Source organism: Nanorana parkeri, unplaced genomic scaffold (genome assembly GCF_000935625.1).
Source record: "Nanorana parkeri isolate BGI_ZX_2015 unplaced genomic scaffold, ASM93562v1 scaffold57, whole genome shotgun sequence".
Taxonomy (NCBI): Eukaryota; Metazoa; Chordata; class Amphibia; order Anura; family Dicroglossidae; genus Nanorana; species Nanorana parkeri.
The window spans coordinates 1,207,427-1,221,157 of record NW_017306325.1 but is presented as its reverse complement, the minus strand read 5'-3'; positions in this window follow the sequence as shown (position 1 = coordinate 1,221,157).

The following is a 13,731-nucleotide window of genomic DNA, read 5'->3' as shown; positions in this document are numbered from 1 at the left end:
GCACAATTCTGCCTTTAGGTGGGCTGTGATGTGGTGTGAAATAATGCAGAAGTGATGGACACCACACCACAACTGAGATGCGGTAAATACGAATTAATTGCAATTGTGTGTAAAATCCGCGCTTGTGGTGTTTCCTTTCAATGCAATGTGTCAGCAGCAGTGAAAACAAGTGAATCCTAAAGTCACTCTCTACGCTCTTAAGACTAAGTCACTGCGGTAAAAAACTTACAACTTGGGCCCCATTCACACTAAGCGACATGAAAATTGCGCGATTTTCCGCGTGATTTTACATGTGCGATATTGCGCGACTTGTCGCGCAACTTTTTCCTATTGGGCTGTATGCAATCAGGAGCAAAATCGCTCGAAATCCGCAGAAAAAAGGGTCATGTAGGAGTGACAAGCTACAGCGACGAGCTACAAGCAATATTGAGCGGCGAGATGTGAACAGCTCCATTGAAATGGATTGGAGAAGCTACATAGAGCGATATCGCGTGGAAATATGAGCGATATCGCGGCAAAAATCGTGCGATAAATCGCTCAGTGTGAATGGGGCCTTATACATAATTATACATAAACAATAAAGTGCCTAGTGATAGCCCCAACATAATATGCAACCTCCCCTATAGTTAAATTCAATACAATCTCAAAAGTGCATGTGCAATGTGTTGTGATCCAGATCTCATGTGCAACTCCACAAATTGGTCTCAAAAAGAAAAAAAAGGGTCTTTAAGTGGATATGTCAGCAATATATAAAGTGCAAATGTTCAACAGTCCAAAAAGGTACTTCTTTTTTTTTTGAGCATGTAATTTTTATTGAATGTTTAAATAATACATAACAATAAAGTATGAGGGTACCCTATCATAATAAGGAATGTACATACACATCAAAGAGTAAACAGTCAGGTTTGTAAGCAGACGCAGAACAATTGTTAAAGCATGAGTCGGTATGATCAAAGTATTGTACATTCCTATGGCGCATATGCAATGACAATACTAAGCATAGGATTCAAGGCCACCTCTCAAAACAGGATAATACATAACATAGGAAAACAACGAGAAAGTAAATTAAGAACACTACCTGCAGTAGTAGCCGGCGGATCGCATGTATATTAACGGGCATCGCTGCCCGTTTTTAAATTACGGCCATTTCCCAAGGGGGCGTGTCTGAGCGGACGTCTAGAGACGCCCGCTCAGATCGAGAGAGCTCCTGGCCGGCCGTTTTTTTACTACGGCCGGCCCGGAGGTAGTTAACACACAACATAACACTTGTTAGTGGTAGAACACAACGAGAGTGTGAATCGGGCTTTAACCACCAGAGGAAGCATTAATAATTTGCCAAAATATATTTTTGATGTATTAAAGGATAACTGATATAACTAAGATAGCCTTTATGCAGTTGTACACCACAATTTTTTCTACATACATGTGTCCAATGAAAAAGTATCTATGAGCATCTACAGCTCCTGTCATTGACCATATATGGCATCATGCTTATATTTGGTAAATTACATTTACCTAATATGGCCATATAAGGTAAATGGCATCAGCAACCATTTGGGTGGAAGTGCCTATGGCCATTGGAGGATGGCAGGTTCAGACCGGATTTTGTCCCAAATGGGATAAAAATTCAATTGGACTCAGAAGACACCATAACCCAATGGATTTATTTTTGATTTGATATAAAGATCTTCTTTAGGCTGGAATTGTAATTAGCTGCAGCAGCTGACTTGCCTCTGAGTTGCTGTTTCCAGCAAAAATTAGAGAATGGGGAGAAAATCTATTTAGGCAGAAATGCTTGCGTGACGAAATAAATGTCAGTCAAAGTACTGCAGCGCTGAACACTGAAAAATGGCCTGGCCAGGTAGGGGATCTAAACACCTGGTCTTCAAGCAGTTAATGTGATTGTAGTCATGCTGTCTTATTGGACTGTAGAGTCCAATAACCTGAGGTCACTCTTTTCAGCATTTTCTATTGAGCCCTGGGTGGCCTGATGATGTGCCTCCAGGGGTAGGTCACGGATAGCCTTGGCTCACAGGAAGTGGATTGAATGATGCTGGAAGAACCAAGAACAAGTTAAGCCAACCATGATCTATAGCAGGTGTGTAAAACTTAACAGCCTACTGCTGCCACTTAGCTATGTTTCAAAGCATTCCTTCCCAGTAATTAGCAAATTAGTTGGGACTTGTAGTCTCTGAAGAAGAGAGTGCATGCATGTGTGTGTGTTCTAGATTGTATGTCTGTTGTGCTTTGGCAGCGACATGTTTAGTTGACTCTTTCAAACAGTTCTATGTATCCAATGAGACACTGCAGAATATGCCTGCACTATATAAATGAAAAACAAATAGGAAATAAATGTGTTTTGTTTTCTTCTTATACCCTTGACGGGAATGGCGATATAAGAGGGTTTTGTGGAGAACACTAATATATTCCGATCATTAAATATACTTCTCAAATGCAGCATGAACAAATAGTTTTAACATCAATATTTACAATATGAACAATATTTTTCAATTAGCAGGAGATGTCTAGAATCAATAAATTAACCTTATTGCATTTCCTAGATCTAAATCATAATTAGGTATCTGTCACCGAAAGCATTCATTTCAGCTTTGGCTTTTCTCTGAATTTGGTTTCAACCCTCAATGTTTAATTTCATGAGAGTTCTTTCATCAGCAAAAACAAAAAGCGTCTCCAGGAAAGTGGAATATTATCCAGTATCCCCCTCTAGTGGTGTTTTGTGTAATACAAAGTAGTTCAAAGTTGTTGCTATTGAGGAATGTATTTACATAAAAGTATTGTGTCCAGAGTTAAATAAATCAAGTAACATATTTCCACCATATCTGTCAGCACCTGGGTTGGTTCTGGAGTTTATTTTTTAAAAAGCCATCTTAGAATAATTATTCACACTGTCCAAGAACAGAACCATGTGATGTTTTAACCTGCTGTACAGCACCATGTTCGTTCTTTACATGTATATGGACTTCTGCATCTAAACAAGTGCTCAAAGTGACCCACCACATAGCACAAATGACCAGAGCAATCATAGTTTTCAGTGGCTGGCATGTGTTATATCTATAATATCCTGACAATGTATATCAGTTTGCAATCTAAAAGGAATAGTACAAATGAATAAAAAAAAACATATTGGAACAACAATGCAATTTTCTTTTCCCTTTATTCCTTAAGTAACAATCACAAAATTAGAGTTTTCCTTTCAGGTGGATTGGTTTATACTTAAAAGTTGTAGTACAGTAAGTTGTTGTCACGCTCTGCCATCTAGTGTCAACAACAAATATTTCACTAATTCCAGTAAATTCTGGAATTATTATATTTCATCATAAAGGTCAACATTTTTTAACTCTCATTCTTACAGCAATAGCCTGCAATAGAAATTAGGGATGGCACAGGAGCTTGCGCTCAAAATCAATTGACTTTAATGAAACGTTTGCTGTGAGTACACAGAATATTGAAGATGAGGGATAAAACTAAAAGTAAGTTAACAGTAAATAAAAAAATTATTCCAGGACGAAACACTACAGCATATGCCAACATTTCACAGCAATAGCTTGCAGCACTATACATGTGTAGGGATGCACTTTCCTAGTGTCCTGCCTAATGTTTTATTTTGCATGTTCGCTTCATAGCATTGCGCTAAATGCACAATACTGTATAATGCGCTTAAGGTGTGGTACTGTGCACTAGGTGCATTGAAGTGCCATTCATCTGAGAGTGTTGTAGCGCAGTACTAGTGCAGGCAGTATTTTTTTACTGCACTAGGTGCATTGAAGTGCCATTCATCTGAGAGTGTTGTAGCGCAGTACTGGTGCAGGCAGCATCGCAGTGCAACGGCCACCGAGAGATGCAATGGGGTGCCATTCAAATGAATGGCAACACAAGGCACCTAGCACACTAGTTGAACCGTGTAATAACATGCTCTAAACTTGCAGTGTTGTGCACTTAGTACAACACTTAGGTGTCAACTGGCCCTTAAATCCCCACAAAATCTTCCTTTCAAATCAGCTAAATACATTCCAGGTGTATCAACATGAAAGGTGTTTAATGCCTAAAGGTGCCTATACACTGCACGATTCTCGTACGAGAATCGCGGGAAATCCCGCGATCGTATGATAATTGTGCAGTGTATGGAAGGCGTGTGGCCGTTTCTACTGTACGGTCGCACGTCTTCCGTCGAACAAGCAGGCTGGAAAACCCGCCGAGAATTGTATGATTCTCGGAGGGTTAGTGGCCTGCTTGTTCGACAACTGCCGAAACGGGCCGGTGTGCACATGCGCACACTGACCGTTTGCAGTCATCGGAAGCCCGCCCCTCGTTGCAGTCATTGGAAGCCCGCTCCTCAGGGGGGCGGGCTTGCGATGATCGCAAGTACGATCTGCCTGTCCAAGATGGGCAGATCATACAAGTTTTTAAATAGCTTACAACCATCACAAGACAAAAGTCTTGCGATGGTTGTAAGGTGTATGGGCACCTTTACAGTTTATTTTCTTCAGAAAGCTGCCACAACCTGATAAGAAAGCCTATTCTCTGCCAGCAGGCTGTAGAGTGGGACCCATGCTCTCTGTGTGGAAGCACCACTGCTTCTCTCTGCGGAGGTCTGACATGCCCCCTGCGGAGGCAGACCTGCAAAGCTGATTGGAGAGTTCTAGCTTTGACTTGTAGAAGGTGTCTAGGACCTCTGCTTCAAACAGAGAGAAAGGGTTTCACTCGACAGCCTTCTGGCAGGGAATAGGCTTTTCTACTCGGGCTGTGGCTGCTTTCTAAAGAAAATGAACTGTAAGGTTTTGCAGACCTTTTGTTTTGATGCACCTGGAATGTGTTTGACTGATTCAAACTGAGGTTTTAGGTCGGCTTAAATGTGATTGGTTAAACCCATGTCCCCAGGAGTCCTCATATTCTATACACTGTTTAGAAATTTAGAATGGCATGACTCATAGGGCCTTAGCCTGCTGGAGTGGAAGGGGAGCAAGGCTGAATGGACCAGTTTAAGAGCGAGACAGGATTTTAGTTCAGGTGAGAATAACTTTGTTATTTTAGCTCCCTAGATAAAATGAGCACTTAACCCTTGCAGATTTGATTTGCCCAGAGCTCTGGTTTAAATAGTACATTATTGAAGTCTTTACACCAGATCAAAAGGAAGGATTTGGTTCCAAAGCAACCAATCAGATTCTAGCTTGTATCCTCTCACCTGTGCTGAAATAATGAAACAAAGAATCTGTTTGTTTCTTTTATTTTTTTTTATTTTTTTTTCACTTTCATATAAATATACAATTTTGCAATGTTAATAAAATGCAAATATTTGGTTAGAGGGACTTTATGCCAGACATAGTTATAGCTGGACTGGGAATATAAAGCGGCTTTGGCACATATGGTATATTTATATATGCAGCTAACCATTGTCAAGCCTAGAGAGACAATAACGTTAATGTACATGTGGGGTGAAGGTATAGGCTGAGCCCGGACTGTAATGCACTGTGCACTGCTTTATTAAACAGTGTTAATTGTGGATTAGCAACCCATAGATGTTCTCTGCAGCCCCAAAACTCTCTCAGACATGCCATACTTTCTGGACAGAAACAAAAATGTCTTTGGCTTTCAGTGTATGTTTTAGAAACTACAAGTTGATTTATCATGTTAGTACCAAAATGCAATAACTATTTGCAGAGAACATTATACCATGGAAAACAGTTAGTTATAATCTTTGTCCTCATTTGAGTACAGCAAAGTGAAATATCTCAAGTTGCACTGTGTTCCTGTATCTTGCATAATAGTAGACCAAAAGGTCAGTTTCCAGCTCTTTGTGGCTCACACTCTATAGCTCTTCCTAGGTGAAGCTTTTTCTCTTGCCCATGTCCTTGCCAAATCCTAAACTCATTGCCTCCTTTTTCATGCATGGACTCCCATGATGATGATGTATTGATATACTATCCAGTATGCATCGAACTGGTAAAGCATCCAGCTTTTAGAACCTGATCCTCCACCCTTGAAACACCCCTCAAAGCTTGGTCCTTGGATGCCTCCCAGTTCTCCTATATGGCCTTTTTGTTTCTGTGGCCACTTTATCACAGGCAGTAACACCCACATCTAAATTATTAAGGTAGATTTGGGGATATCCTGAAGTTTTCAACCACTACTTACATTGTCTGCACATACATAAGTTTATTTTTCTTGAAAACCAGAACATGCCGATATGATAATAGTGACCAGCTTCCATGGTCAGCAACATATCCCTTGTCCCCAAGGCTCCTCATCTTTATTAATGTCCCTATACTACTATGGGGAGCCCGATAACCAACCATTACAGTGGTACATGGTTTGAGGGACAATGAGTGACCACTGATGCAGTCCATCAGAGCACCCCAGTTTTCAGGGCTTCAGGAGATTTCTGCAAGGACAGGAAACTGACATCATTGGCAACTTGAAGAGCTTTCCCTTCAATGTAAGTTAAGGTAACACTTAGGGGTCTATTCACTAAGCTGCCGAAGGATCTAGCCGTAGCTTTGACCCCAGTAGAACCGAAGGGCTATAGTCCGTACAGCTCCCGAAGTCGGCCGAACGGCTCAGTCGAGCCAAAGGCATATGCCTCGGCTCGACTGAGCCGAGGTGAAAGCCGAAGCTGGCCGAGCGGCTGGCTCCGGCCACTTTCAGAGAGATCAGCGTCCCTGGTTACCAGATAACCAGGGACGTTGTCATTACACACTGAGAGCGGCCTCTCCATGTTCTCAGTGTGTAATGACATATGGCGTTCTTGGTTACCTGTTAACCAGGAACGCCATCTATCATTCCTCCCCCGGACGCTCTGGGACTCTAATAGAATCCCGGCCGCCGGGGAGAGAAACACTTTCTCCCAGGAAGGTTCACTCTGCTCGATCGAGCAGAGTACACCTTTCCCTGCTCGGTTTGTTTTTTTTCTTCTGACATCGGAGCTGTATTGGCTGCCGTCAGAAGAAAAAAAAAAGGAATAACCATAGGAATGCATAGCTAGATTCCTATTGGCTATTTCAATTTGCAATAGCATATAGCAAACTAGCTATTGCACTCGCCTACTGCTAGTGTCAATCGGCAGAGGGGGACCTGCAGTTCTCCATCAGGTCTCCCTCTGGTGATTGACAGCAGCAGAGGGCGGGTGCAGTAGGTAGTTTGCTATTGGCTATTGCAAAGTGAAATAGCCAATAGGAATCTAGCTATGCATTCCTATGGTGTGTTCGGTTTTTTTTTTGACGGCTACAGAACCAATAGAAAACAGTTGGGCGGAGCTAGCTGTCACTGCTCGCTCCGCACAATCGTTTTCTACTCTTTTTTTTACTTTTTAAACTATTTTTCTATTCTGCTCGGTCCCACAGAGGGACCGAGCAGAACAGCCAAGCCGAATGCCGCTCAGCGGCATTCGTCTATTTACTTGCTGCTGTTCGGCTTCTATGAGAATGGATCGAACAGCAGCGAGTAGCCTGCCGGAGGTTCGGCTTAGCTGATCCAGATGTTGGATCGGCTGAGTCAAGCTCATTCTGTACTTCCTCAGCATGTTCGGCCGACCCGAAGCCACACAAAGCCACCCGATGTACGGCTGGAATCAGCCGTACCAGCCTGAAGTTAATAGCCGAACTGCGTTCGGCTCACTTTGCTTGGGGTTGGTTAGTCACTCGGCTGCCTACGGCAGCTTAGTGAATATACCCCTTATTTTATTGCTTGTTAAAAAATGTCAAACCTTCTTGAGATCTTCTATGTCCCTTGTGTAAACAGGTGCTTAAAATTCTAAAGCATAATCAACAGTGGCAAAACAATTGTCTTTTAACTTTATTTTCAAGTGAATTGTGAGTTTTGGACTAATTTCTCAGAAAAGCTTGATGTCTTCTTCGGTAATGAATTTGTGGTCATCATGTTCCCGAGAAGATCATACAAAATCCAACATAGACAATTAAGATTATCATTCATTTTACCTGCTCCTTCAAAAAATACCTGTGATTGAGATAATGAGATAAAATTGACCAATTTAAATATATCCTGTTTTCTCGTCTCCACTGTAAGCACATTTACTGTTTTCAGAATGTCATCCTCCTCGCTGTGATGGCTGATTTACATAAAAGATTGAATACAAGTGCCGCCTTCTTGGTTTTTTTTTCAGCGCTGGCAAAAGAAAAATGAAGAATACTTTAAAATGAGTTTACAACATAGCTGCAATTTTCCTTGATTGACTGTCAAGTTATTAGTAATATCCTGCTGAGACACAATGATACAATAGGGAAAATGATGAGCGGATGGGGAGGAGGACAGGGCCTTTAAATTTCTAAGTGCTTTGTGGCGGATAGACTGTCTGGATCTGTCGCAGTGAGACATTTGCTGGCTGTTTTACATTTCATTTACGTTATTACAAAATCTTGATTGCTCACATTTAATGTATCATATTTGTCTTTACTTCATAAACATCTATTTTGGAGAAGCCTGGATAATTTGCATTTGTGAAGAGGGACAGCATTTATTTTTTTTGCATTGTAGAAATGGCTTATTAGAATGTGGAGTCTAAATCTTTACAAATTATACAGTATACCTGGAGCCTAAACTAAGTGCACTTAAATGAATAAGTGTTTTTCATCTGGTTTAAAGGTTTATGATAATATGGTAATACATACTATTTAATCATTTATATTTTATTTTTATAGGTGCTGGTAACATTTTTATCTATCTGGCACTGACTTTGTGCAATTTGAGCTCACTACAGCTTCATCCACATAAATGCCATGGAGTATGGAAGGGAAGTTGAGCAGTGCAGAATGCTGTAACTAAAGGCTGTTCTTCTAAATATTATACAATGCAAAAACACTACTCCACAGAATTGTATATAACATACAGGGTTATTCACTAAAGGGTGAAGAGATTGCAGAAGGCAGGAGAAGTGAACAATCAAGGCCAAAATAGCTGATTTTGAAAAATTCTCCAATTCAGCTCACTTTCCAGCGCAGCTATGTTGTCCTAGATCAGTGGTGGCGAACCTTGGCACTCCAGCTGTGCCAAAACTACAAATCCCAACATGCATCTGCCTCTGGGAGTTATGTCTGTGGCTGTCAGAGCCTTGCAATGCATCATGGGACTTGTAGTTCCAAAACAGCTGTAGTGCCAAGGTTCGCCACCACTGTCCTAGATTATTCACTTCTTCTGCCTTCTCCAAACTCTTCACCCTTCAGTGAATACCCTGTTAGTTTTAGTGGAATTCTCATACCATTGGGCTGCTTTACTGAAATTGAGAATCGTTATTCAAGATATTGTGTGAATATTCACCTCAATTATCCAAACATGTGAAAAGCTAGGTCCTGTTTACTTATTTTACATGCACAAATATGGGTATTTAAAATGAACAGTAACTTGCTTTTCACATGAATGGATAATTGAAGTGAATATTCACACAATTCAGTGTGAAATGTAGTAAAAATCCAGTAAATCAGCCTTCGTGTGTCAGGGTTTTTAAAATGAACCTGTTCCCAGAGTATACATAATAAAGTTACATATTCTGAACAAGCGGTGAACGAAAACTTTAAAACAAGCACTCAGTCATCTCTGTAGCTATTGGCAGTGTGGAGAAATTCATCTACAAAGTCCACAACAGAGGCACTGTTGAAAAAAGACTGTAAAAAGTCTATAAACAGACAATGTAAACAGACAAAAGGTGTTTGTGTTAGAAACAAACTGAAACTGACTTCAGAGTCTTTGTTGTGATTTTGGAGGATCTTTAAATATTACTTACTTCACACTACATACAGCTAGAAAGGGTTAGTGATGGCTTGTTTTAAAACTCTCATTGCTTGTAAATGGTCTGGGCACAGGTGCACGTTAACTCATTTTTACTTGGAAATGCCTTAAAACACAATCCTTGGAATTCATAAAGAGTGATGTAGACACTAATTACACATTTGTCTCCTGTCTGTGAAACAAAAACAACTTACATCAGATTCATGTAACTCAGTAAGGTGTATATGAATCAATTGCAAAACTTTGTCTGTGGCAAAATACTTACATGGGCGATAAAATTTACTCCAACATGGAAGAGGCCTTATTTACCTCCAAGTTTCTTATCACAGATATAGGGAAGTATTTCTTAAGTTGTTGCAGCAATAGCTCTAGAAAGTTAAAGTGTTGCACAGGAGAACTCATTGCATTTGTTGCACCCATTGAAAAGCGCAAGAATACTCATGCAGGGTTTTAAATATTTAAAGGAGAACTATGAGGTGAGTGCTTTTCACTCACCTCATAGTTCTAGCCGACCTGTGACAATGAGACTGTCACAGGTCGGCTCAGTAGATCGGGAGGTGAGCGAACACATGCCGGGTTCGCTCGCCTCTCGATCCTGTCACGGCTCTCTGCCGTGACAGGGGGAGGGGCTGGATTCCCCTCTCCCCGCTCCGATCTGCCAGCGCTGACTGGCGGAACGGACGGGGGATGGGGCAGGTACAGCTGGCTCTGCCTCTAGATAGGCAGAGCCAGCTGTCACTCACGCAGCTGGGCGGATCCCGTCATCTAAGTCGGGATCCGCTCCGGGTGCGGCGTCTCAGTATACCGCGAGCTGTAGCTCGCGGTATACTGAGCTTAGGGTAACGGGAGGACGCTAGTTTGTGTGTTCCCGTTACCCTAAGGAGAACTATGGGGAAAAACACTGACCCCATAGTTCTCCTTTAAGGGCAGGACTTTCAAATGCAGCTATAAAAGTGTTGCAAATGTTTTATTGAATCACCCCCATTTTTCTCCATGTGGAAAAACACTGGGGGGAATTCATAAAGAGTGTCTACAACACTGCATGCATGACGAATGTTGGTGCTTGCCCCAAATTCAGATTCATATATGCAACAGGTATATAAAATTGGCACAAGTGCTGCCATTTGAGGTGCTGAGGCACACTGAGGCCAGTTTGTCCATACTGACACTCCATTCTCAATGCAGCTCAGTAATGCTGAGCCTGATAAAAATCACAGACTCAGCACTACTGAGTTATCTGCCCGGCTACTCCACCTTGCATAAGAAGGTGCCGGGGGTGAAGACTTATAGAGTGAGTGGGTAGAGCATGATGGGGAAGCTGAGGCACTAGTTCCCCCGTCAGTAACCAATAAATAGGAAGTTGTCAGATTCATCACAGCTTCCGGTACATAAATAACCGACTTTGAGCACTGGCATCTTTCTGTATGCCAGATGAGAGTTGTTTTTATTCACTGCCAGTTTTCAAATCTGTAAACTGGTGGTAATTCTTTTTGAATCCGTCACAGCCATAACGACAGCTTCTTAAATTGGCAGTATTAGGAACTACCTGAAACACAAGTGTTGTTAAAGCTACCAAAATTGGCGACAGGGCTTTTTTGGCGCACAAGCTTTTAAAGACTCATTCACACAAGAAACGGCGGCACATATACTGTAGCTCCGTTGACAGGATGGAATATTACTTCAGTTGGGCTTTAAAGCCACACTCCTGGCAAAATTATAATTTACACCACACTGGGTGATAATTTACACACCACACACACACTTCTGGGCACTGAAGCGATCCAGTCACATCACCCACCCCTTTTCACTATCCTCAAATCAGAAAAAGTCTTGTATTTGTTTAAAGACTACAAGACAATTTGGGATTTGAGGAGGTTAGCAGGGGGCAGGGATGTGACGTCATCTCTCCTCCTCCAATAACACAATGTGATTTTTAATGGTGACAGCTTTGTAATGATAATGTATACACCCATTGCAGGGTGTACATTATCATTATACCCAGAGTGTAGCTTTAAAGAAGAACTCTTGGAATTAACAAAATTAACCCCTGCAGTGGGGGCTACCCCCCCCCCCTACACACACACACACACACACTGCAAGGGTTAACTGCGTGCTTTGGTATTGGGTCTAGATTTAAGAAGTTATACTTACCTTACCATACCTGATTCTTGATCCTGCCTGGCTGCTAGACTGGTCCCCGTAGGCTCTTTTCTCCCAGTTGCTGGTGATCTAAGCCCCACTGCATAGCCAACATGGCCTTAGGTGACAACATTACCATGGGTGGCCACCCACACATCATCTTACTGTGTAAAAAGGTTTCAGACTGTTTCCCTATGTGCCAGTACCATCAGACTGGATAATAATTGGCGCTGTAACTGCATAGTTTTTGAATTTTTGTTGATGGAATATTGTTCCATATTTTTAGTCAGCTTGTTAGGATGGCCAAGGGTGCAGGAAGTATAATTCAGCTCTGGTTTTAAGTTAACTACTTTTTAAGATGCAGTTCAGAATTTGAATTATAACAATGGTAATCTGGCACATGGAAAATATGCCAATATGCACAACACAAAACTGATATATTTCCCCTTATTGATTGCCCCCATGTGTCAGGCCCATTGAAGTCTATGAAGAAATTCCAATTTCTCCAATGAGGTTGCAGAAAGTATAAATGCATGGTAATTCCCAGCAGGTCTTCCAAGATTTTCAAATAGCAGCTAATGGGATGTAGTGGTATGTTCTGCTATCTGGATGTTCCGCTGTTGGCCTGATTTACTAAAATTGAGCTCACCCTGTCATTTGAAGTATAGGAACAATTACTCTCACCAGCAAATGATTTATGTGCCCATTGGATGATCTCTCAGATATAGGTTACTATAACTTACAAAATATAGTAACTGAAGCAAGTAATAGTTCATTTTAAATAATTTCCAGAGCAAATATTTTCCAAAAACGATGAATGAAACAGGAATAGGTTGACAGCACAAACACAACGTCAACTAAAAATCTGCAAATGACAAAATGCTAAATGTCTGGCCAGCACTGACAAAAGAACAAGTAAATGCTGACAATTATTTGCACTGGCACGGACACTGACACAGGACATTCAACATGTTTACCGTTTTACAGAATGCTACCAGGTCATATCAGTGTACAAACTAGCAACACCTAGCAACTAGCAACACCTGGAAGTAGGCTTAGCCATCACCTGGCTAAGCCTACTTCCAGGGAAAGAATTAATCAACTGAGGGAGAATTTCTCCGCCAATACCTATTGTTTTACCCTGAGACAAGCAGCCAGCTTGGCCCTCTCCTACATGTTCAATCAATGTCAGTGTTAAGGCTGTTGCAGTGCCTGTAGACCCTTTAAGCATGGATATAACAAACAATTCATCCCTACACAGCTACCTCCTCATGTATCACTTACCCCTCCTCCTTTAGATTGTAAGCACCCAGGGGCAGGTCCCTCCTCACCATCTTGTCTTGAATTGTATTGTGATTGCAATGTCTTCCTTATATTGTAAAGCGCTGCACAAACTGTTGGCGCTATATAAATACTATGTAATAATAATAATATACACAGGCAGGAAAAGAAGGCGCTTGGTTGGTGTTTCCGGTACTTGGTAAGCCCCTTCTAAACAGTGGGGCTGAAAGTACTGAACTGAACCAAGTTCATATACGCATGGTCAAGGGAAGTATGATGTTGTACAGCACGACTGTTCTCTGCAACATTCAATATTTGACATATAGAGGGGAAATATTTTTACTGAGCGAAAAGGAGATTTTTTTTAAGTGGGGGGAGGATTTTGCTTAATTTTTGCCTACATATTGGTAAGTCACTGCTGTTAACAAAACCACATTACTATTTTGTAATTCCCTGCAGACCTATCACTATCCAATCAGGCTGCTATTATGCCCATCTTTCTCTGTACTGAAACCTTGAATCTAATTTCTTATTTATTTTATTTTTTTTACTGCC